We start from the raw sequence: 24,347 nt of genomic DNA on the forward strand, positions 1-24,347 counted from the left end.
ATTTAAAATATCAATAAAGCAACAGCATTACTGGACCCACAAAAACCATCAGACCCTCAAAAAAAAAAACGGCAAACCTAAGAAAAAGCAGCATAAATGTACATTTGATTCAGGCTTAATATATCTAAATAAACATGGAGCCAATTGGTAATGCAGATTACATTTCTTATTTTTCCATAATATTTTCAGGTACATTCTTATTCTCTTCATGGCCAGGAAGCTCACAGCAGTACAAGGTGAGGCCATCAATCTTACCCTCACTCTTGTTTCTGGTGTTTGCCTTGGGTGTTTCCAATGGACACTATGAATAACAGCCTGGTAACATGCAAAGCAGCAGTCCTGCAATGTTTTTAGTTCAGCAGGAGAATCTGCCCAGGGTACCACAGCAGGGTATCAGTAACACAATTTCTTCAAGACAGCTGTATCACATGCATGGCTCATCCCACTCTCATGCACCCTATCCATCCCACTCTCATGCAGTTACAAATGCAAACTTTTGGTGATGCAGCCTGAAAAGAATGCTGAAAGAAGCACTTCTAACGACTCATGCTGGATACTGTCAACGTGCTAAAGCTACTTCTTTGTTTTTGATGCTGGTTTTCATGTATTCCTGCAGGCGCACAGAGCATTACAAGCTGTATCTGGGATCGGGAAGAGTAGCCACGTGCATCTACTCCCTGAAGTCATCTCATTCTTCAGTGAGCAAGTTCTGTCACAGCTTGTTTCCTACAGAAAAAAATATAGACAACAAAAGCATTTAGTATTCAAACACTAAAAGTCTATGAGTCAGTACTGCAGTTTAAATGTCAAAGATTTTCTTCAGCCTGGTTAAAACTAGAGAGCCAAGATAATATATTTTTGAAAAAAAAAAAATATTTCTTCCTTTCTATCCCAGTAACAAGGATTGCAACCCCTAACACAAACACAGATGTACAAGGCACTAAAATTTCTTCATGGCCTACAGGAGTTGTTAATTCATTACAGCTGTTTAAAATTAACCTTTTAGCCCAATAAGTCCAGCTGTGCTTTTAGACCCAGCAAGTATGCTGTGCTGTTATTCTTTCTCTAAAACCCAGGATGTCTTCTGAAGCCAATTCTCACCTTTCTGACATGATAGCACATTAAGAAACCTTTATGAGCATTTATGAAACAGGCAGGAAATGAGAGGTAAAAAATGAAGTTATTTCAACAATGTTTACATATAAGATTCCTGGCTTTAGGGATTTATCTATCTCTTAGCCAGCAACTCAAGAAAGTTAATTGCCTTGGGGATTCTTTCTAATGTGATGTAATGTTTCTGCAGTACTTGCAGAGGCTGTGTCCAGGCTTACAGGGCAGGAGTTGCAGGTGGATTGTGCTTTTCTGGGGCTGGGCACTCTCCTGTGCTCAGGTAAGCTTCTGTGCATGAATACTAACACAAAAGGGGTGATATGCGTTTTGTCCAACCCTAGAGGAAGGGCTGCATGGACATACCCTGAGATGTAGGTACCTGCAGAGAGCTCCCTCATCTGCCATTACAACCAAGTAAGAAGAGCAAAAAGCCTTCCTTGCTTCTTGATGCTCACAGGTGGAGTACCTCAGGAACAGACTGTTATTTACCCAGTATTATTTCACCCATGGAGAACTAGTTTTCTCTCTGTGGAGCAGTCATCAAGCCTTTAACGCAATATTTGAACACAAACAACATGTGTAGACTGTCCAAAAAGTGATCAGCACTGACCGTTTAACAAGATTTAGTGGAAGGGGAGGGGGTATGGAAAAGGCAATAAAGTGGATAATATCCACACTCAGAAAAAGTCAGTTTGTTAACAACAACCATGGAGATGGCACAAACAGAACAAGTAAATATATGCTATATTATAAAGAAAAGTACAAAATATAATTATTTTAGAAAGTCATAAAAGAAAAAAGTCCAATACTTCATGAAGTCTGTTAGAGACTACTATTGCTATTGATTATATACAGTAAACACAACAATAGAGCAGCAATAGACATGGATAGTACAATAAAACTTCCAGGCAGACAAACAAATAGTAGTCTGTAAGAAACCGTTTACACAGAAATTGAAAAGCAAAAGCAGAGGTGAGAACACTGCAATGATGCAAACTTCACTGAAGGTATGAGACAAGAGGAAAAATATTAAAGAACTTATTGCAAAATAAATGTTAAATAAGGAAATATCAGGTTTGTAATGGTGCTCCAAGCAAGTACCCTTGTAGGACTCCTTTCCTTATAGGAATCTCTTTCTTTCATCTTTTTTTTTTTTTTTTTTTTTACATATTCATTTATTATTTCTTACTATTCTTTATTCTTCCTTGGTTTGTACTTTTTTTTAAAAAAATCTTTACAGTTTACAAAAAGTTTACAACATTTTACAGTTGTAAAGAAATGTTTTTCCCAGATCACAGCAAGGAGTCAAAACTCTCCTTCATCCTTGCTTTTTGAAGTGAATCCTGTTGGTCCATTATACCTGAGGGCAGAATACTAAAAATAATAATATACCTTAGCTGAAGTTTTAGGGATGAATACTACACCAGATGAGATTATTCTGTTTTCTTCTATATTCTACTTTCGCTGTACATCCCAAGCAGACATTTTGCACTTTTGCAATAGTTTGCCATTGTTGACCAAAGGCCAGCTATGACCTATAGTGGCCCAGATTCTTTTCTTCAGGACAAGCTCACAGTTATTCCCTGTCCTTTATCTATGCAGGAGATTGATCCCTACCTATATATCATGTCTTCACCTTCTTTTTAAAATAGGATGAAGAGAGAAATTTTTCCAATTTGTCAAAGATTCTGAATTCTGTTCATGTCATCCAATGAATTCACTGTCCCTCTTCATTTAGTGACCTTTACAATATTAATTCAAGAACTGACTACCTCCAACTTGTAGTGAAGCTCACACAGCTGAGAAATGAAAGTAACATTGGACCTGGACTTGTGTGATAGGAAACTGCTCACTCAGGTTCCACGGGGGCCCAATGTATACAGGGGTCTAACACTTTCTCCCCCCACCACTCTGCCTTTTTTTTTTTTTTTTTTTTTTTTTAAACCTAGTTAGGGAACTTGTCTTGTAACTCGATGCTTAAGAGAAATTTTTAAAAACAGCATTAAAGTCTAACTTCCCTAGAGTCCCTCATTCCAGAGATGTATCTCTAAGGAAGCTAAGCTCTTCATCTGGCTATAAACAAACCTGTTCTCAAACGCCACAGTCAACACTGAGCTAATTACACAGCTATACCCAGCTGCATTAAGTGCTCTGCTTACATTTTTTCTTCCAAGAGGATTTAATGAGGTTTCAACCCAAAAGCAGGAATCGAAGGTGGGAAATTCGGAGCCAGAGCTTCTCCTGGGCTGCTTCTGCCCCCTCGCGACTGCGCTGACCCGCTTTGCACGGGAAGACACTGGAGAGTGTCTGGCCCTACTGCAAGGCAGGGACAGGGTCGAGTGCTGGGGCCAAGGCAGGGACTCCCACTCCTGCTGCGCAGCAGGAGGCAGAGCTTGTGGTTTTATTTACAAAGGAAGATGGAGGAAAAATATGACCAAGAGAAGAAAAGCACACCCAAAAGCATTAACATGCAACAAGACTCTGATTTAACCTGAAAATTGTTATTTTCCCCCCCTGCAGCAAAAGGGCAGATGTGCTTTTACTGGCTCTTTCAGACACTGGGAAAACTGGGTCATGCACATTTTCCTTGCTATAGCTGTCTTTATGGTCACAGCAGCTTTCAATGCAGAGCGTTTCCATAGGCTTGCTGATCAGTACCAAAAGCTCACGTATAAACCGAGCCCAGGCTGTTTTTACGTTCCAGAAAGTCTCTCTTTACGCTTTGGCTCACGCGTTTGCTCAGCTCCTGCTTACACCAGCTTTCTCATCAGGATTTCTGGGGAAGGGCTGTTTTCCGCCTCAGGCTCCACTGCAGTGGCTGAAGGAGGCCAAACTGCAGTGCTAGAGCACACCAGCTTCAGAAAACCCTTCACATATGTATATATGTATATATATAAACATTTACATGCCTCTATCCTTCCTTTATTCAGTTGCAGTGCAATTAGCTTTCACATGCATAAATACAGATACTAGAGAAGATAAGCTACTTTAATACACCAGATTCCTGCTAAACCAAGTAGGAAAGTAAAAGTTAAGCATTTTTTTCTGAGGCAGAATTTCTTTATTTTCCCCCAGTTACTGCTGGAGAGAGCCCTCCTGCCCTGTGTTGTACACAGGTAGGATTTCAGAGGCAAGATAGATTTTTTTGCATAAACACTAGTCTCGTGGTCTTTATGTAAGCTTTTTCCTCTCCTTCCTCTCCCAGTTATACATACATGATCCAGAAAGCCATAATGGCATGGCACAATGGTTGTTTTTGTTATCCTGTGAGATTCTCTAAAGCCAGAGTAAACTAAGGACTAGTGACATGCAAGTCATACTACTTATCCGCTGTCTATGACAAAATCATGGAGAATTAGAATGAAGATAGGGAAAGAGATAGTTTGGGCATCTCAGCATCAAAATCACTCTCCTTCAATAGCACAGAAATCATTCTCAGGAGTCATTAAAGAATGTGGTTTGTTGGGAGCGGATATTGTCACTTATACTACGTGACATATTAACACATATACTCTGATGTACTCTCTGCACATGACAAATACCTGCCCTTCTGTGACTTTTGCAAGTATACGAACATTAACTTGTTCCACATTTCCTTTTATTGTGATAAATTATTGGCGATATGAATGCAAAGTATTTTACGAAGGATTTCTACCTACTCCTAGGTAGAACTACTGGTATTATTATTCTGGCTGTGTAAGTTATTTACACATATTGCTCATATAACATAATTCATTGCAGCTTGGTAAACATGATTTATATAAATAATTGCCAATTAATTTTCAGGGTGCGTTAAACCAACAGACTATTACGTGTATTATTTATACAGTATTTTCTTAATGTTTAATATCTTAAACTCATTCTCAAAACAAATTGCACTCTAAACTAGTTTTATTATGCTCTTCAGAAATAAAAAAAAATGCAGCTGAGAGACTATTTTGCCTGATCCATGAAATTCAGACTCAAATGTTGAATTGAATCTTAGGAATTGTTTCTGGAGCCTCCAGCACAAGTCCCCATGCCCGGAGAGGAGAGGCTCCTGTTGATACTGATGATTTTGGGTGCACTGCAGACAGTGAGAAGACAGATTCCACATTGGCTTGGAACTGACCTAAAATTTGTTCACTGAAATTACTGGTGAAATTGCCACCAATTTTGAAGGAATGGCAATTAAAGCCAAAAGCATGCCTGAAAAAAGCACCGTCTGAATATCTTGCCCTCAGCATTTCAAAGGGCACTCTACAGGGCACCAGAAGTTCTCACTATTCCTATTCTCTGTGTGCAAAAGTGTATTTTGACATGCCCAATTTCCTTCTTCCTTAGCCATCTACTGTAAAAGTGGCTTTGTTGTTTACATGCTCCAGTCTCTTAAGGGACAAGAAAGCCTTCATAATTAATCCAATGCAAATTACGATATTTTTAAAAGCTTAGGCATTGTATTTCTTGTAGACTGTCACTGCTTAGCGAGTAACATAGGGCAAATATAATCTGCCATCTTTTTAATGAGCATCACAGAGCCATCACTAGATGAGAAAAAACTTAGAAGAAACTGAAAACAAGGGCTATCTTTGCACCTCAAGCTTAAGCACCACAAGCTGCCACCTGGGTGTCAGGCACCATGCAAACCCCAATGAAATTCATTGGCTATGACTAGTTTAGGGAGCACTGCAGCCCAGGGAAACTGCATTTGCAAGCAAAACTGCTGATGCTGAAGACCCATACTCCATGCCAAATGTGTTACACAGGGGTTATGGCCATATGGAGCTCTTTAGGTAAGATTCTGGACACTACAATTGCCTAGTTGCATCTGAAAATAAGTCAGTTTGTGCAGTCCAAGCTGACATCGTGATGCAAATAAAAGCAAGGTAATTGTAGGCTACTAGGCAATTAATTTCAAAAGCATATTCCTGGTTACACCCAAACACCTAATGTAGAATCAACTAGTATTTATTTTAGTAGCTCTACTTTCCTTCATGACAACTCTCTCTATATATAATATATATATATAATATATACATTTATAAAAGGCCATATTATTTCTAGTCATAATTTTCCTTTTTCTAAACTTGCTTTTAGATCTGCAGCCTGAACATGATAGAAACAAATCACTGCTGCTTGGCACCAAGTATTTGCACATTCTCACAACCAACCATTTATTGGCTTTATCTAATCTTGCTTTTCTTTTGAAAAATATCCCAGTCAGTCCTGCTCTGCACCCTTCATCATTTGTCTGCACAGTACTGAGGGCTCTTGAAATCACACTTGGTGATCATAAATGGCCAAAGTATATAAAAATCAAACAGAGCAGGACCTAAAATTAAACCACAGTTCTGTTAAAAATAAATAAATAAAAAATCCAGCTTTTTGACTCACTCTCTTAAAAGCTCTATGTCTCCCCAAAGGGTGCCCAAGGCCCCAGTCCATCAGCCCCAGCGCAGCACTTGGTGGTCAGCTGAGCCTTGCACCCAGCAGGGCAATGCAGGCTCCCAAATCCCTGTTCCTGGAACCACCGGGATGCTCTGCAGAGCTAGGTTAGCACCAGCAGATGTCCCTACTGCGTAAGAAATCGCCACCCAGGACAGAACCTTGCGGGGGGGAAAAAAAAAATAAACACTTTGGGCTCTGTTTGTGTAACGTGCAGATAAGAGCATCCTTGCTGCCTCTCCAAGCAGTCCGTGACAGAACCGCAGCGTGCGAGTGCACTAGTGACCAGGTTGTGCTCACCTTTCTGAGTTTACACAGTAAGGTTTTGTATCACTGTTCTTGTCACACGTATTTAGATAATTAAAATATTCTGACTGGATCTGAGTATTTGAGGGCAGTTGTGAATTGTTTTGCAGAATGCAGTGCTTGGCTCTTGCTCTGCCCCTGTTCAGTGTCTCTGGGAGCACACGTGTAGCTGGTGTGATGGGGATTTGCACATCAGCTTCCCATGCAACGCCTCCCCTTTGCCCTTGGAAGAAGCCCTCCAGGCCAGGAGCAGAGGTCCTCCGAGCCCTGTGGCTTGTGTCAGGCAGTGGCCACTGGCAACTGTTAGAGGAGAGCATAGAAGAACTGGAGATGCACAGTGACCTCTGCGCATTTCTACCCTCCTGCCTTCCAGCTATCAGACAAGTCTTTCCCACAACTCCAGAGGTGCCCTTTTTTTCCCCCTTTTATACTTTTCCAATAAAACAAAAATGAAAACACATTGTTTTTTCTGACTTAAAGGATTCCACACCATAGACAAAAGGAACACTTGAAACTGAAAAAGTGCCTGGATTCAAACTCAGTGGACAGCACCTTGGGGGATAATGCATGCTCAACAGGAGGTGGCTTGGCAACCAATAATTATTGTATTTTGTTTTATTAGATTGCCACTACCCAGCCCTGCTTTCTTCCTGTTCCTGCTCCCTGAGCCATCATTCAGCACTGTGCTGTCCAAGCGTGGGAGGCGAGAGGAAACCGGCGGGTATAGAAGAAGGTAGCGAGAAGCTTCCTACCTACATCAGCTGCTGCAAACAGCAACTCTTCAGCAGACACAGATTTTGCCTTCCATCCACGACCTTCCCCACAGTCGCTCCAGTTCCCATCTACTCATTCACCTCTCCCTGGCTGAAGGTCTCTGGATCTGCACCTTACAGAACCACACTCTTAAGTGATGTCACAGAAATGGTCTTTTCTAGCTTTAAAACTAGCAGTTAACATCTGTGCTTACCAGACTAGTTTAACAACCCTAATTTAAAACTCAGGTAGGTGGGAAGATCAGGAGGACTTGATGTATGACTGGGCTCTGCCATGGGACAATGCAGTTTTGCAGTGGTAGAGTGAAAGGTCTGGTTATGCTCTGTGTCTCCACAGATCTAAACAAGATGGTTTTAACTTGTGGAGCCAAGTTCAAGCTTAGGATTGGCCAAGCTCCATCTGATCTCAGCTTTCCTGTTATGGGATGAGATGGGCAGTATAAGGCAAAACAATCCCTGCTTGTCCAAATTCCCTACTACCCTTGATGGCCTCCATGGACAGCAGAGCTTATTTCAGGTGCTGTACCTCATGTACTTGACTTACTCTATGTACCAATTTACTGAAGCTTACAGTCTTGAACTAAATATGTAGCTGAACCTTGTTTAGATGTTTGTAGAGCCGACTATTAAAGCACAAGGGTATCCGTTAAGTGTGATTTCTTGTACAGGATCCAACAAATGTTTATTTCTGCTGCCAATTTCCTTTTCTTTCTTGCTAGATACCTATCTCAAATTCTTTCTTTAAAAATCACCAATACAACTCAATTCATAAGGTGAGTTTTCAGTCTACAGACACTCATTTTAAAATCTGGATGTAGTTTAGCACATGGTGTTATGTGTTAAACCATTGTGTTATGAAATTCCTTATGATTTTATGAGCTTCCCTTCCTGAAGTGTATATACCAAAATATTTATAATTAGAAAGACCCTAGTGCACAGTTGCTATTAATAGGCAGATCTTATTTCAGTTTAGAGGTGTGAAAGATGCTTTAGATCAATGACATGATCAGTAAAAAAAGAAAATTACTCATATTAGAGCTCAAAAAAGAAAAATATTTTTTAGTTTCAAAGTGCACAAGTAAAGCAGAGTTAGTTATTTACAATTTAATCACCATAAAAGTTGCATTTTGTAAAGTAATCATTTGAAATTTCATATAATTTTCTGCCTGGGGATTTCATAGTGAAGGAAAGCTTTAACTTCTCACCAGAGCATATTTAGGCATGAATAGAGAACTGGAAGTAGCATTTAGTGCTACACACTGTTTCTTTTCTTTGTCAGAGAAATCAATAGGCAACCAGATATGCGCAATTTGTGGATGCAATTATAATGTGCTCAGATAAATGTCACCTAGGTGCCTCCCTTTGAGGCAGCAATAATTTCTCGAGTAATTTAGATGCACCACAGTAAGCATATCATTACCTGCCATAACTAACTAGAATTCACCATACCTAAAATATAAAATATAAATATATTAGTTGCCTTACAAATTAACACTTTTGAGAAATTAGAGAAGCCTGTCTCTGATCAGCTCAGGCCTTTTGGCTGCAAGCACTGGAGAGGGTCTGAAATGAAATTGGGCCATGGACTCTTTCATGATACCTCATTTCTGTACAATCCTTTGCACATCTCTAAGAAGAAAGAGTCAGAGTCGTTTTAAACTCAATTGGAACTCGTGTCCCAAAAGTAAAGGTTTCAAAAAACGAGAATGAGGAAAGAGAGAACATAGGATGTTTTCATTAATTCCTACTTCTTCAAGATCTAACGTATTTCTCATGTCGTTAGGCTTTTAGAAGTGCTTCCAGACCACGCTATTCCTTTGGGTGCTGTAATGACGTTTATGGAGGCCGAAAGGAAGCTCCAATGTATAAAACTTTCAGCAAGGGTGTTTTTAGACACAGCAATTTTGTGGCGTTTGAAAAGAGTATCACAAGAACGATTAAGGCTTTTTGCTAAAGGTGGCTAAACTTGTAAATGAGAAAGTGTCAGCTTTACTTCTCTACATCTATATATTGCACAAACATTGCCAGAACCCAAATATCTGTAAACTGATCTTTTTGATGATTCTAAAATACAGTTTGCTGGTTAATATTAATTTTGATGTGTAGCAATTCCCCAGACAGATAAAGGCTCAGCAATAAGACACTTTGAAAAAGACATCCCTTAAATGTTTTAAGCATGTCCTTAATACCCACTCTGCGAGAGAATCACATAGGCGGATTCGTGCTTTAAATAACGTAGCTTAGCTGATACGCAGACTTTTTCTTTCTTTAATGATTTGATAGTATGCTGCTTAGCTGACAATATTAAAACCAGTGCAATGAAAGAATAGGAAAACCATAGCTCTGTTTTTATACAAGATCATTCTAGAGAAAATTTTCATGTCAGAACTCCTCCAGCAAACACACCGACAGCATAACACTCACAACAGCACATTATTCCCTGAAGGACTAACCAGAAAATTGTGTTTGTGCAGGCAAGTCATATAGTAGAAAAAGCATTGAACCCGAGTCAAAAAGAACTGAGATGTTGTGGAGCCCTACTGAGCAAGTAGCAGGCAGCCTTTTCACTTCAATTTTGAGGCCCAGTAATCTGGACATATAGGACCAAATCTTCCCCTTGTTACAAATGGGCAACCTTGATAAAGCTAACTGTCTTCCAACACATAAGCAAAAAATATTTAGCAACTCTGCTTACAGTAGGTGTACATTAGTGTATATCCCCCAAGATCAATTGTCTGACCACCAGCCATCAAATTGGACTAATCCGGCAGAGATCACAGGCAAGTTTTGTGAGGACAACCTGCCAGGTGTTGGTCACGTTGTGGTAAGAGTTCAGCTCTATAACCAGCAAGAGAATATTTGAGATGTTAGTAATTGTGCAACTGCAGGAGACTTTTCTGTCAAAGTTGACGTCTCGTTAAGCTCTGCTAAGCCTTGCTCCATCATCAAACTACAGCGTTCATATAACTACCTGTTTTGGTTGAGAGGGCTAAAGGAAAAGAAAATGCCTGAGTAGATTGTCTGATGGATGCATAGCACAAGTGAGAAAAATTATAATGAAACATTTAGACCTGAGGGAAACAAATGTGATCTGTGACATAACCAGAGCTGTGTTCGTGATTACAAAAAACATTGATGTTTCCTTCAACAAGTAGATGGCAGTAGTACTACTTTCTGCATAAATATCATGTAGAATATGCCTTTGTAAAGAGTGGACAAAAAGAATGGAAGTCTGGAACAGGCAGCTGGAGGCAAGTGCTTTGAAGAAAATAAAATAAGTGTGGTTCCTCCAGCAAATTTAGCTCAAGGAACTCTGAATTTTGCTATTTACTATGCAATCAAACATCCATAAAAAGTCTGTTCCTTCCTACATATAGGATTTCATTATTTCCCAGGCAGGGAAAGAATGAATTTGGCCTCAGGTCCATCAGAAATATGCTGGCCATTCAGAACCTGGACAGAGTTGAGAAGAATACATACAGTGTTCAAATGTAAGAGGGGTAAGAGGCTGCAGTAAGTGTGCTTTTGCTTTTCCAGCAGTACCAGTAATTTTGCCTAGATCAGTAGTAATTACATGAGTAGGATGCAGTGACAGCACATGATACATCAAGATAACTGCAATTTTTTGTGGCAAAATGATATTTAGTTATTTGATATTGAGAATTTGTCCTGCCATTCTGTCACCAACAGTTGGCCCTGTTATCCATGTGTGAATTTTCTGCTTTAATAAAATCTTGAAATTAGAAATTCCCAATAGCCTTCAGGGACTGGAAGCATGATTGGTATCTGTCTCTCATTTCACAGTACCAAACAAGCTGCTCTGAGTGAATGGATTTTTTTTTTTTTAAGATACTGCAAATTCCATTTATTTACTATAGCGTCATTTGATTCATCCAATCTTATTGCTCCTCCTTTATTTCCACATCAGAATCTTTACTTAGGCTAATGTACTACTAGAAGTCCATAGGTCATCCAGCATTAGGCAATATGAACATACAGATAGCCAGCGAGTTGGCCAAGTAAACAACAATATCAATATACATGCTGAGAATGCCAAGGACTGGCTAAATAAATGGCCACGAGGATGTTGGGGACATGAACCGCTCCACACTTTTCACACTCCAGTTTCTTGTAACAAAGAAAGAATAAGTATAGCCAGGATTACTCCAAAGATTTGTGTGTGGCATCTTTGCACATCAACTGTGTTGTCCCTGTGAAATTTTTCTTCAGGCTTTTTGAGAAGTTTCCACAGAGCTAAACTAAATTTCCCAAAGGTTTAGCATGTGGTTAGCTGAATCACACCCAAAGAATACAGATGAATAGATTATTCATGAATCTAAGAGGAGCCCAATCCTTTCCTTCTTCACACTTTACTCTTTCCCCCCCCCCCCCCCCCCCCCCTTTCTTTTGGGTTTACAAAGATTTTGGAGAGATACTGCTTGAATGATACCTATTTAAAAAAAGCATTCAACATCCATTAGTCTATTGTGTGATAGTAGTACTAGGATCAGCCAGGGTTTAATAAAAAGCAGCATTGCCATACAACGAGAGGCAAAGCTGGTTAGTATTTTTTGGAAAGCTGTGTTTTCAGCCATTACCTTACAATACATTTTTGTTATCAGCTTTATCAAACACATACATGCATGTATACTAATATACACATACATGTTGAGACACACAAAGTAAATAATTCTCAGGACTACACAAATCTGGTCAGAGTTCTTTTCTAATCTACAAGTTTGTTATCAATTTAGCAAGATATGGCAGTGACAACTGAAAGAATTGCAGCTATCCAAGACTGACCAATGTATTCTGGTAGTTATTCTAGAATCAAATTCTAGACTGTGTAGGGTTATCTAAGATACCAAGCGTGGATCAAGCAGCGAATCAAGCAAGACAGTCATAGGCAGAAGCACAAGAGACGAGCTTCCCTAGCTTCCCTTCTGCTCACTTCCCAAATCAGATCAGAAATCAGGAAGCCAGCACTTTCTTTTACTAACTCTTCCCCAAAAATCTCAGTTTTTGCTTCGATATCCTCATTGCATCATTTATTTTATTTCAGCTCAATAGAAGACAGAAGTGCATGACAGGCTTACAAACTGGAGCCAGTCTTTTGATGGGGCAAAAAAGGACAAAACATATGGCAAGGCAAACTTGTGCTGAATGGTTATCTATCACACATCACAGAACAGCCTGAACACTGCAGGCATCTAAGACCTTCCAGAAAACTGTGAAATATATGGAAAGATGCCTAATTACTTTCAGATGAGGACCACTGAAAACAAGTGGGTGCAGAGGAGGCGCTGTCTGGGGAGCAGTAAGTAGTTTGGTTTTTCAAGTACCTAGTTTGCTTCATTACTTGATATTTAGATATGCAAACAAAGGCTGTAGTAAAATTGCCAGTTATTTTCATATTTCAATTAACACTTAATAAAGATAGCTTCTGCAGTTCTGCCTGAAGCTTTACATCTCTTTTGTACCAAATTTCTTTATTTTGTTACCTCCTGTTTTGTTCAGATGAGGAAGATCCTTTTAAACACTACCTCTAAGGGCCAAGTGACTCACTTCTCCCTCTGCTCTTCCACAGGCTCTTGTGATGCCTCTGTTTACTTCCTTCTGTATTAAAGCATATTATTTAGATACTATTTGCAGTACTCAGAGATTTAAAATACAGTGCTGGTAAATTATTTAGCAAACAATTAGAGAAAGGAGAGCAAACAAACCCACTAATTTCCAAAAGTATCATTAATCACTTGGTGCAGACTCAGAACCCCAGGCAAATATTAAAATAATTAATCACTGTCAACATGTCAGTCACATGAAAAGCACCTTCAATTAATTATGCAAACGATTCCCTCATACTTCAGAAGATGCGAGCACAGCTAACCGCTGTTTCTGTCAAGGTCACACTTTGAATTCAGGAAGCTCTCCCCATAGTGCAGAAGTTCAAATCTATTCTGATGGTTCCTTTAGGATTTTCAAGCCTTCGTTCAGCAACCTTTATCAATGAATGTAATGCTCACTTTATATCTCAAATGAATACTTCAAACATAACCTTTGAATAACCTCCAGTAATTGGTTGATGGATGACTTTCATGTGAGTTTGGATGTAAAAATGGTTCTAGCAAAATTCAGACAAGGCTAAAAAGGTAGAAATCTGCAACCAAAAACTAGAACTGGGGCATTGTTCCAAAAGGCATTTGTTCACATGTTTTGCCTTAATGATAAGATTTTGGCCTATACAATTTAGAGAGTACCTCATCACATGCTGGTAATAAATGCATAATATCAATAACTACTTGTAGAATTAAGCGTAAGTGCAAACTGCTAGTGTGGGAAATCTGTAGGGATTCTTAACATCCCTATGACTAACTATCAAGCAGCTCCTAAGTAACCAAAGATATGCCCTGCCACGACCTCTTCCATCATAGTAATGGTGTGAAGGGCACCCTCATGAGCTCCCAGGAGGCACTAAGGGCCTAGACTATTTTGACATTTCACTGTCTCACTCACTTAAGCTTATAGCTCTACTTTACCTATTCAGCTGGCAGCCATCACATACTTGTACTTCCCCTTCTGCCTAAAACACTGCTGCTTTCAAATACAACAGCATGGTGTTCTGACACATCTTGGTAAGATCTCACTTAATTCTCTGACTTCTTGCTAAAGAAGAGAAAGTTGAGGAAGCCAGAGCTATATAGCTTGTTGTCCGACACAAGACACTATGCAAACCCTAGAATAGCTATTTGCAAATGAAGTACTGCATGTATTAAGCAAAAAGAGAAGCAGGAGAGAGCATCTCACTCTATAATCTATCAATAAAGGAGAATAGGGTTGTATGGCTGCTATTTTTCCCTTTGCGACCCACAAAGGGAAAGTGCAAAGATTACATTTCTCCAAGGAAATAGACACTCTGATGCGATTTTAGTGTTACTTAGACCATATTTACACACATCAAACCCTCAACCTCTCCTTTCTCAGGCATTACCTAACATCCCAATTGCCTAGCTATGCATACTCAGACTCCTGAGCTTTACTTTGGTGACTCACTCCCACCCACAATAGAAAGAATTAGAAAATAAAACAAAATAAAGCTTTACAGCACCACTTTGAGCATCGTCTTACATAGCTCAGAGCTGCTATGCAGGTCTCTGAAATGGCACTGTCTTTGCTAAATCGAGAAGCGGGGACAGCAGGGAGCAAGGCACAGCTTCCCTCCTGCCAGCATGCTGGTTGGGCTGGGAACAGGAGCACAGCAGTCTCTGTGGGCTCAGTTGTTCTGTCCTGTGTCAAGGTGCTGGCTCTGGTTTCTGTTTGGTCAGGGCCTCTGCACTGTGGTCCCCCAGGGCGCTCTGAAGACTTGCTTGCTTTTCTGATTTGCACCAGAATGCTCTCAAGCCTCCTCCTCAGAGTTTGGAGGCCACTCAAAGGAAACTCAATATGTAATCTATATGCATTTCAGACACTGGTACTGAGGATGATCTTCAGAAGCCATCTCTCACCATACGCAATGAACGGCAATTTTATGCCCCAGTGCAGATTTACTGCTGCATCCTTTTGTCAGAGTGAAAAACAGCTATGGCTTTAAAAAGGGGACACAGCTTTTCAGCATCTGTACGCTTGTAATATCAAGAATAATAAGAGCTCTCTAGAGGAAAGTTTCACCATACGTTATTTTTTCCAGTGTCTCAGTTTTCCAGTGTTGCTGGAGAAGTCCTTATGAGAACTCAGGACTTGCATCCTATGAGACACAGGACTTCTTTTTCTTATGAGTATTAGGACAAAGCATATGAATGAGACAATAGAATATCCTCAAATTACTAACATGAGACAAATCTTATGTGTTGATTTTTCTCTGTTAAAAATCACCTTTCAGGTCATGGCAATGGGGTTGGCAGCCTCTCCTACAGGCCTGTCCTTGTGCATCTGGCCCAGGGACAGGCAAGCTTATTCCTGAGCATCAGGGGCAACTGAAGATGGGAAAGTCAGTTAAGAGATTAGCAGTGGTACATGAGAAAATGTCATGTATACAGTGTCAGAATCAAATAATTGTGACCCTTTATAAAAAAGTTATTGCCAGATTAGTATTCAATAGGATCTCACTCTTCATAGCTGCTCTTCCACGTTGCCTTTGTTCAGCAAGGAAATTCCTGCAGTAGGGCAGGTGCTCAAAAACTGGTTGCCACTGTGCCTTTCCCCAGAACTCTCTGGATGCTGAAGAAAGAGTTCATCTTTAAAATAAATGGAAGTCGGAGGTACTTAAAGTAGAGCATTATTCCCCAGTACAATGCACAAAGCGTTATGCATAGTGAAATGAATACTTCACATTTGCACAAGTCTTGCGTTTAAAAGTCATTTGCCCAATTCTGTTGAAGAGAAGAGGCTTTACACAGAAACGAAACTCTACTGGTACCCCACTTTTAAATCTTTCTTGCAATCGGAATGATCTAGGGGACGTTAGACTATACTAAATTTAATCTATTTGTATTAAGACATCCATCTTTCTCCGAGGGAAAGATTGATTACAGCAATATGCAAGGTTTTGTAATATCAAAGTGTCTTGCCTAAAATTGTAGCTAAGTTGGTAGATTGGGTAGAAAGAATTATTCCCATGTAGATTCTAACATTGTATTTTAATAAACGTTTTAAATAAAGAGAAGGCTACTTCACATGCCATTTTGCTTTGTTCTAATGAAATATTTACCACACTATAATTGCAGTCCATCCCTCAGGCAGAAGGATATTGCCAAACACGTAATAAATATTCTACTCTGCCTCAGCTGGTTTTTGAAAAGGAAACTTGTCTCAGTAAGTAAAGAATTTTCTGATAGTAGCCTGTTCTGAGATGACCACTAGGGATTTTGTTCACTAAACATACTTTAGAAACAGCAAGGGTATAATCTGCAGCATGCCCCATAACATTTTGCTAATCATTTCTGTGTTTGCAGATCTTTAGTAATTATGCCTCGCAGAGAAGAAACAGGCCACACGGGTCAAATCACCATGTCCCTTCTCAACTGCAAGCACTTCATAAAACTACTTGCACAAAATACAGAAAACACTTTTGGAACTAAACAGAAAAGCCGGTTGGGTTCATTTAAAACTAGATCCTACCTGCATTGCTCAACAACTAAAGCTCAGCATCACTTAATTTAAGATTCTAGATCTTTCTTCAGTAAATGCCAGGAGTACTTCTTTCTTTCAAAGCTCTCTCCAAAGTCGCAAGATCTAATTTAATCATAACACAGGACATCAAAGTAGGACTGGATTTATTCCTACCCTTGAAAGTCTATTTGTATTCAAAAGTGCATTTATCTTTCAACCACCTCCACAGATCATTTGCACTTCTTCCACTACTGCTGCCTCAACTCATGAGCCTCGCTTCTTCAGGTCTGAATTGTGAATCTGGGCTACCATTAACCAATTTTAGATACTCCCATAAAACCAAATTACATGAACCAGTCAAGTTAGATATGATGTTATAATGAAAATAAACAAACAACCTAGTAAGAATAAAAACAGTGAAACATTAGCTGCCAATCAGTGACTCAGTTCATCTTTCCAATCTTATAAAGAAAGGCTACTAGGGATGGAGAAAGCACACAAGCAAAAAAGCAAAGTATTCCCTCAGCTCATGGGACTCTCTTGCTTTCCAGAGGTGAAGGGGATTTTTCTGTTTCGAGTTCATAAATGTTATTTCCAAGGATCCTTTCCAATGAGCAAAGCTGGAATGTACGGCCAGTTTCACTTGTGGACTTCAGCAGGAGCCAGAGCTGGGGTCCACAGAGAGCAGGCGCCAAGGGCAGTACCTGCCCGAATGCTAAGGCCTTCCCAGACTGCTCCCCATCTCCATCATCATCCATGGTTTCTCTTTCAGGGGAAAAAATAGGAAGAAGCTATTGAATTGTTCAGTCCCCTTTCTCAGGCCCTGCCTTTCTTTACTGGGCTTTGATGTAATACTTTGATCTGACATATGGAAAAGAATAGTGGATAGCCAGGCAGTTGCAATAAATACACAGAACAACTTTTCTCCTGTTAGTTTCCACCTTCATTCATAGCAGCAGAATTGCTGCAACCTATTCCTCCTTATGGAACAGGGAGGAGGACAGTTTATGCAAATAGAGATGTATTTGTTTCCTCTTAAAAGTTAAGATCAGCCTCTCACTTCTGTTCAAAACCACAGATTTACGGAGCTGTTACATTGCCTACAACCAGATTTTAAATATTTACTGCTCATGTGGTTGAAAAATAATGCAATCAGATGACAAGCAATTCTCCACAGATTCCTCCTCTGACAATACTTCATGCCGTTGGGGAAAAGCACACTGCAGCTGCCTGGCACCTTATTCAGCAAGCAGCTCTCACAGGATGTATTCTGCTTGGTGAATATTGAGTTCCCGTGCTTTCAAGAAGAGGTTTGCATGCAAAGGATCCCAGATTTTCATGTCTCACAGAGAAGAGCCACATGCTCCCAAAGCAAAGTAGGGGAAGAGAAAGGAGTAGTAGGACAGTTGTTTCCAGTTTTGGAAACTCATGTGAAACCTTTGGGGAAAGCTGAAGAACTACTGCAAAAAAATTGCTTAAACTTGAAGAAAGGTTTGACTAAATCTTATCAAGCACACACTGAATGTACAGTGGAGTGAAATGTAAAACACAGATCCAAACTCTGAATTCAAAAACAACAACTGACTTTCAAATCAAGGTTTCTGGCTTTTCCCATCTCTGTGAGAAATTGCAACACCTTATCTTTCATCCTGTTTGTGGTCACTCAGATGCACCCACTCAGCTTTGTAATGGTTTTCAACCTCTATTAAACTTCCTACAGTGCCTAATGCACAGGACAAATATCTTTCAGGAAGCAGTGAACCAAAGACTGGTAAACATGGGATATTTAGAAATTTTTAAATGTTCATTTGATCATTTCTCTTGTTTCTATAGGCAGAAAAAGATTGTTCTTCCTGATACCTTGGCAAGTTTAACACAGCTTCCATTTTTCCTGTTCAGGTCTTGCAGTTACAAAATTCCTAATTTACTTTCTTATAAGTGAGAGTAAAGATCTTTGTGCAGGGCACAGTTTGCCAAAGGCTTGTTAGCTTCTTCCAAAAAAAGATTAAGTCATTACTTATGGTACGCAGTGTTAATACAAAGAGGTGAGATCCAAGCACACTATTCATCTCACAAACACATGGAGATAGGCCAATAAAAGTCACTATATAAAGAGAAAAAAATAGTTTTGTTAGCAGTAATAGTGAATTTAGTTCTCTGTGCTGTAGGTCTAGAAACACTAATATAACAGACAGAATTGCCTCATACTTTTCCTTCTTTGTCACAAGACAGCAAGAAAAAGGGAGGTTTCCAATGCATTTCCAGTCTCAGTGAACAAACACGCATGCAGAAGAGTTACTTTGCTTTTCAAAAACTAAAACTAGTAAAACATTGGAAAAGACCTCACACAAAGGAAACATGATATAGCCATAGAGAGCAGGAAGAAAGACATCTTAGGCAAAGACAGGTACAATGTCAAAACTCCTAAATTTCACAAGTCATCTGCAAAAGAATGCATATAATAAAGTTTCATGTTTAAAAGACACAAAAGCTAAAGACACACCAAAACTAGACAGTTAAGAATGAAAATTTTCACATTTCCTGTAAATTGAAGATTATAACAGTCAGTAAGCAAGTATTGAGAACACTAAAGAAAAGCCTAAAATGAGACCAATAAATTGTCGGAAGAGAAATCAAACACTCGAATTCAGAAAAGCAAACTCTGTAACACAGATGTTATTCAGAAAACATAATTGAAGACAGTGGTTAACCAGGAGGGGTTAACCAGGTGAGGATAGGAGGCTAACCTGCCATCCAGGTGAGTTAGGATCTTTGCCACATGCACAACATATTCAAATGACAGCAGTCACAGGAGATGCAAATAGCGCATGAACATTTAAATGAGAAAATGCTACAGCTTTTCACTGAGCTCTCTTCTAATACAACAGTATTAAGTATATTAATGGTTGAACATAATACTATAATTTATTACAAGGAGGCAAAATTTCTTCTTTACCTCCTGCCTCAAGCTCCAATACATAGGAAAGCTATGGGCTTCTTTTACCCTTCATAAGTAAACTATATCTTCAGAGCACAACTTTACACCTTACCTTTCCAGAAAAGATCATTAAGCTTTTCTCTTGAGTAAATAGGAGAGAGAGAAAAAAATTAACAAAAAAAATTATTAAAAAAAAAATCTAAAACACTTTTCCTAGCAATAAAGGCAACTCCTAACATTTATTTCATCTCTGAAGGGAGAGGAGTTTCTTTCTTCTCCCCAGTGAAAACAATTCAGTAACTTTGTCTCGGATTTATATCTGCTGAGACAGAAGACCAGGGGAAAAACTCTCTGCCCTTACCCCAGTTCCAGCCTCTTTTGCCTCCTCAGCTGCCTCCAATAACCTCCAGGTGCAATCCTCACTAACCTCCTGATTGAGGACCACTTTCCTGTGTTTCTACAAGCGGTATTAAAAGATGGTTTCATATAATCTTATCTTCTACAGCACTTCTTGGTACCTCAGTGTAAAGGGTTCCAAAGCACCTCTATTCCAGTGCAAACATAACCACCTCTCCTAGAATCCCTTTCGCAAGCAGACGTGAGGAGACAGCATTAAAGTGCACAGGTTCCCATTTCACAGAATCACAGCATAGTTGACATTGGAGAGAACCCTCTGCAGATCACCTGGTCCGACCTCCACTGTTCAAGCAGGGTCACCTAAAGTAGGTTGCTAGGACCATGTCCAGCAAGGTTTTGCATGTCTTCAAGGATGGAGACTCTACGACATCCCCAGACAGACCATACCAGTGCTCTGACACCCTCACAGCGAAGTGTTTTCCTGTGTTCAAATGGAATTTCCTGCATTTCAAATAGTGTCCATTGCCTCTCGCCTTTACACTGGGCACCACTGAGAAGAGTCTGGCCCTGTCCTCTTCATACATTCTCACCATTTATTGATACGATCTACCCTAGGTGTTTTCTTCTCTAGATTGAACAGTCTTAGTTCTCCCGCTCTCCATGTATGATTGGGGTAGATCCTTAATCATCTTTGTAGCCCTTTGCTGAACTTGCTCCAGGATGTCCAGGTCTCTCTTGTTTTGGGCAGCACTGGACTTTGTTCCGCAGCACTGGACGTAAATCTCCAGGTGCAGCCTCAGTGTTGAGCAAAGGGAAAGGATCAACTCCCTTGACCTGGTAGCAACGCTCTTCTGAATGCAGCCCAGAAAACCACTGGTCTTCTTTGAGTGTTCATCTTATCTAGTACCTCTCCACAGTCCTCTTAGCTAGATGCCAGAGGTTCATCATCAGGAAAATAGGTTTTGGCTTTTGATAAATCAATGCACTATCGTGCAAAGGGCTTTATTTCCTTCAGTGCAGGAAGGAAAATGACAGTAAGTATTTGTGCTCCCTCAACAGGATGACTGCAGGACTTTCGGCTGTGGGTTGCTGATATTGGAGCAGGAGGAAGCTGTGCTAAGGAACACATCATTTTCACTGCAGAAAACCTTCAGATTGTAGACTCCAGCTCAGATCACTTTTCAAGGCAGATGCATTAGTTGCTCTGTTCCTCAAAGGTTCTTTACTGCCAAAATAGTAATTGACATTGTAGCAGTGTGACGTTATACTCAGCAAAGGGAAGGACAAACAAATGTAGCCCCAGATGAAATACAAAGAAAAGTTAATTAAACATGTATATAAAAATAATTACATGCTGCATAAAGATCATGCATCCTGACATTTTACAGATGACTCATACTTTATCGCTTTTTTTTTCAATGTTTCTTTGAAGCTTGCTCTTGCTCATGTTGAGAAGAGTACATTTGCTCAAGTAGATACGCTGACTTCATTAAGAGCACTCACACTGACCACAAATACTTTTCACAACTAGTGGGACAGCATCTATTGTGATCGAGAACTTAAGAGTCATGGACTGTCTTATGAGATTTGCCCATATTTGCCAGTGTTTTTCTAACTCCCCAAAACAAAGCAACAGCTCAAAAACTCACAAATCAGCAGATTTGTAGGACAACAACTTATTTACAGCTTCCTGCAAATATGCAGTTAGATTAGCTGAGGGCCTCGCGGGCATGAAATCAACTTGATCACCGTCACAAGCTCTGAGTCCTGCAACTGCAATTGCAGTGAGAATAAGATTGTCCCAGCTAATAAAGCACAGTTATTTCCATTTGGTAAGCAGCTCTATAAAAAAACCCCGGAGTCCCTATTAGAAGAGATACTGGCTTTTGTTCGTTCTCCCCAGAGGTCTTTCTGTGCTGACCCAAGCGAAACGGGTGGAGGGGATTGGCAGTGCAGCAGCACGATGTTGCAAGCCCCAGTAGAACCTGGGGCACATATTTGCTTATGGGCAGCCTGGAAAGCCCAGAGAACATGAACAATTCTTCTTTTTGAGGGAAATGCAGACAGGGGTGCTTGGCTGGAGCCAGATCTGGGAGCCAGGTCCTGCCTCCAGCTCCAGTCACGCTGCTCCGATGGTGGCTGGACTGGCAGCTGAGAAATGTCACCCCATGTTCACTCGGACATAGTGACAGCAGCACCTACGAATGAAAGCTGTTCAAGTGAACCAATACATTTTTTTTTTTAACTTCTACGCAGTAATGATGCATCTTCTAAGGTATATGCCGTATACCCCTCTGCTTCAGCCACCCTTCAGGAAAACATGGTTGTTAAAAATTGTGGATCTATATGTTTTGCTTCATGGAGCTTGAACTGACTGACGGAGACTGGCATATATTTAATTTGTACACCTGGATTATTTAATTTCTTTTTTAAATCCGCTTCTGCTCTGCAATGGCATATCAGTAATGATGATAAAATGTATGATTTGATGAATAAAAAGACACACAGAAGGAAGAAACCATCTGGTTGAAAGAAGGGAAAAAAAAACCCCGTCTTCTATCCAAGGGAGAAGGGCTATAAATAAAAACTTACTGATCTGAAAGGATATTCGAAAGTGCTGGTCAGGCTCTGTTTTACTGTTAGTCACACTTCAATAAATCTTCCTGTAAACCCAGCACAGACTGATGTAGAAACAGTCTACATGCTTATTGATTTTCTTTTCTTTATTTAGTTTCCAGGCAGTGGAATTCCAGCTCGAGGGTCATTGTTTTCAGGCCCCTTGCTATATTCTGGGAAGGAACAAAAAGATATATGAGATTTTGGAGCTTGGCCGGTAAATCCAGAGGTGTCTCAGAACCAGAATGGGTTACCAGTGAAAAGGCCTGCAAAGGCCTGCAAAGAAAGTCTCAGATGGATTCCCAGGCCTTCATCGTGTGGTCCTTCCCAACCACAGGGCCAAAGAAAGGTGTCATAAGTATGGGAAAACACAAGAATGCAAAAATCTGGTCCCTTTCCAGTGTCTGCTAAGGACTGAAGCAGCACGTGTAGGTGAAGAAAATTATGGAGAGTGGGCAGCATTGGACCATGTCCTCACAGGAGAAGACAGTCCTGTCTTGAGAGACAGGTTTTCAGTGCACTTGAGTTGAATTCCTGGTGAGGAGGGTGACATGAGGGGCTGCCCTCATTCAGGAGCTGCAAGCTTCCTGAAAGCCACATCTTTAAAAGGATGCATTTGAGGAGGGACGTTTGAATGCTTTTCCAATCACCAGCCACTTTTCTGTAACATACTACACACTGTTTTTTTTCTTTTTTATCTTTCCCTTTAATTTATATTTTTCACTCTGAAATAATGAAGTGGGCAGCCATTTTAGCCATTTAAGCTGGAGCTCTGGTACAACTGCATGGCAGACAAGCTCATGAGGTGCCCCTGGCCTCCACAGCTCTCTGATGCTCTTCAAAGTGCAGCAATATCACAGCTGTGGCTCCCCAGTGTCCTGGCCTTTGCCACAGCCGCTGCCATCACAACAAAGCCAGCAGGGCATGTAACTTGATTAAGATGGGGAACAGGTACAAGCTCTTCTCACAGCTTCCAAGAGCACAAGGGACAAAGCAGCAAACAGTCAGACCCAGGAAGAGGCAGCTGTTTGTTCACAGACTACACTTTGTATCTCTGAAGATTTCTTACAGGATTGTCAACAGTAAATGGACATCTCATTGCCTCTGTCTCTTTCTACCTCATTGCCATGTTCTCCCACTTAGTGGCAGAAGTGGTTTGGTGTATACGATTTACATGTTGAAGGATGATCTCAGTTTATAAAAGACATTTATGCATTAAGAAAAACAATCAGTTTGCATTCATTTCTGAACATGCTGCTGATTTATATAGCAAGTTCTACAGTCTAGGTCAGCTGTTGTGCAAAGAAGAGTGAGCTGGGAGTGAGTGGGTCAGTGCAGCCAGTGACAGCAGTGACCCCACTGACAAGGTGCCAGGTTGCTGGGTGGCAAGCCCAGGTCAGGATATGGTCCTGAGACAAAGACAAGGTCAGTGATCATCCAGCAAGGCCACAACAATGAGGCAGGTCCATGGCCAAGGCAAGAAGCAAGGCTGATGGATCTGAGTTCCGATCCAGGCCAAAATCTAGATCCAGGATGAATGGCCTTGAGGCACTGAAAAGCTTTGTGGTTATAAGATCTTTTTTCCAGCTTGCTCCACAGCACCTCTTCCAAAATCAAAAGCACATAACCTTGTAGGTGTGTCATGCTCAGGCCACTACTGAAGTCAGTTGAGGCCACCTAGGTGAATACTCAAGAAATAAGACCTTAATTTTGTGTAA

At 40.3% G+C, this 24,347-nt stretch overlaps 1 long non-coding RNA gene across 1 annotated transcript; it reads right to left on the reverse strand.

Annotated features, from left to right (window-relative positions):
• Positions 1-64: 64 nt before the first annotated feature.
• LOC112956963 lies at positions 65-19,890 on the reverse strand. The gene is made up of 2 exons (XR_003251136.1): positions 19,769-19,890; positions 65-726 (listed from the first exon to the last, which is right to left on the reverse strand). It is a non-coding gene; the product is annotated as an uncharacterized LOC112956963 (long non-coding RNA).
• Positions 19,891-24,347: the final 4,457 nt, after the last annotated feature.

This window comes from Nothoprocta perdicaria, unplaced genomic scaffold (genome assembly GCF_003342845.1).
Source record: "Nothoprocta perdicaria isolate Ctin4 unplaced genomic scaffold, notPer1 scaffold_69, whole genome shotgun sequence".
NCBI lineage: Eukaryota > Metazoa > Chordata > Aves > Tinamiformes > Tinamidae > Nothoprocta > Nothoprocta perdicaria.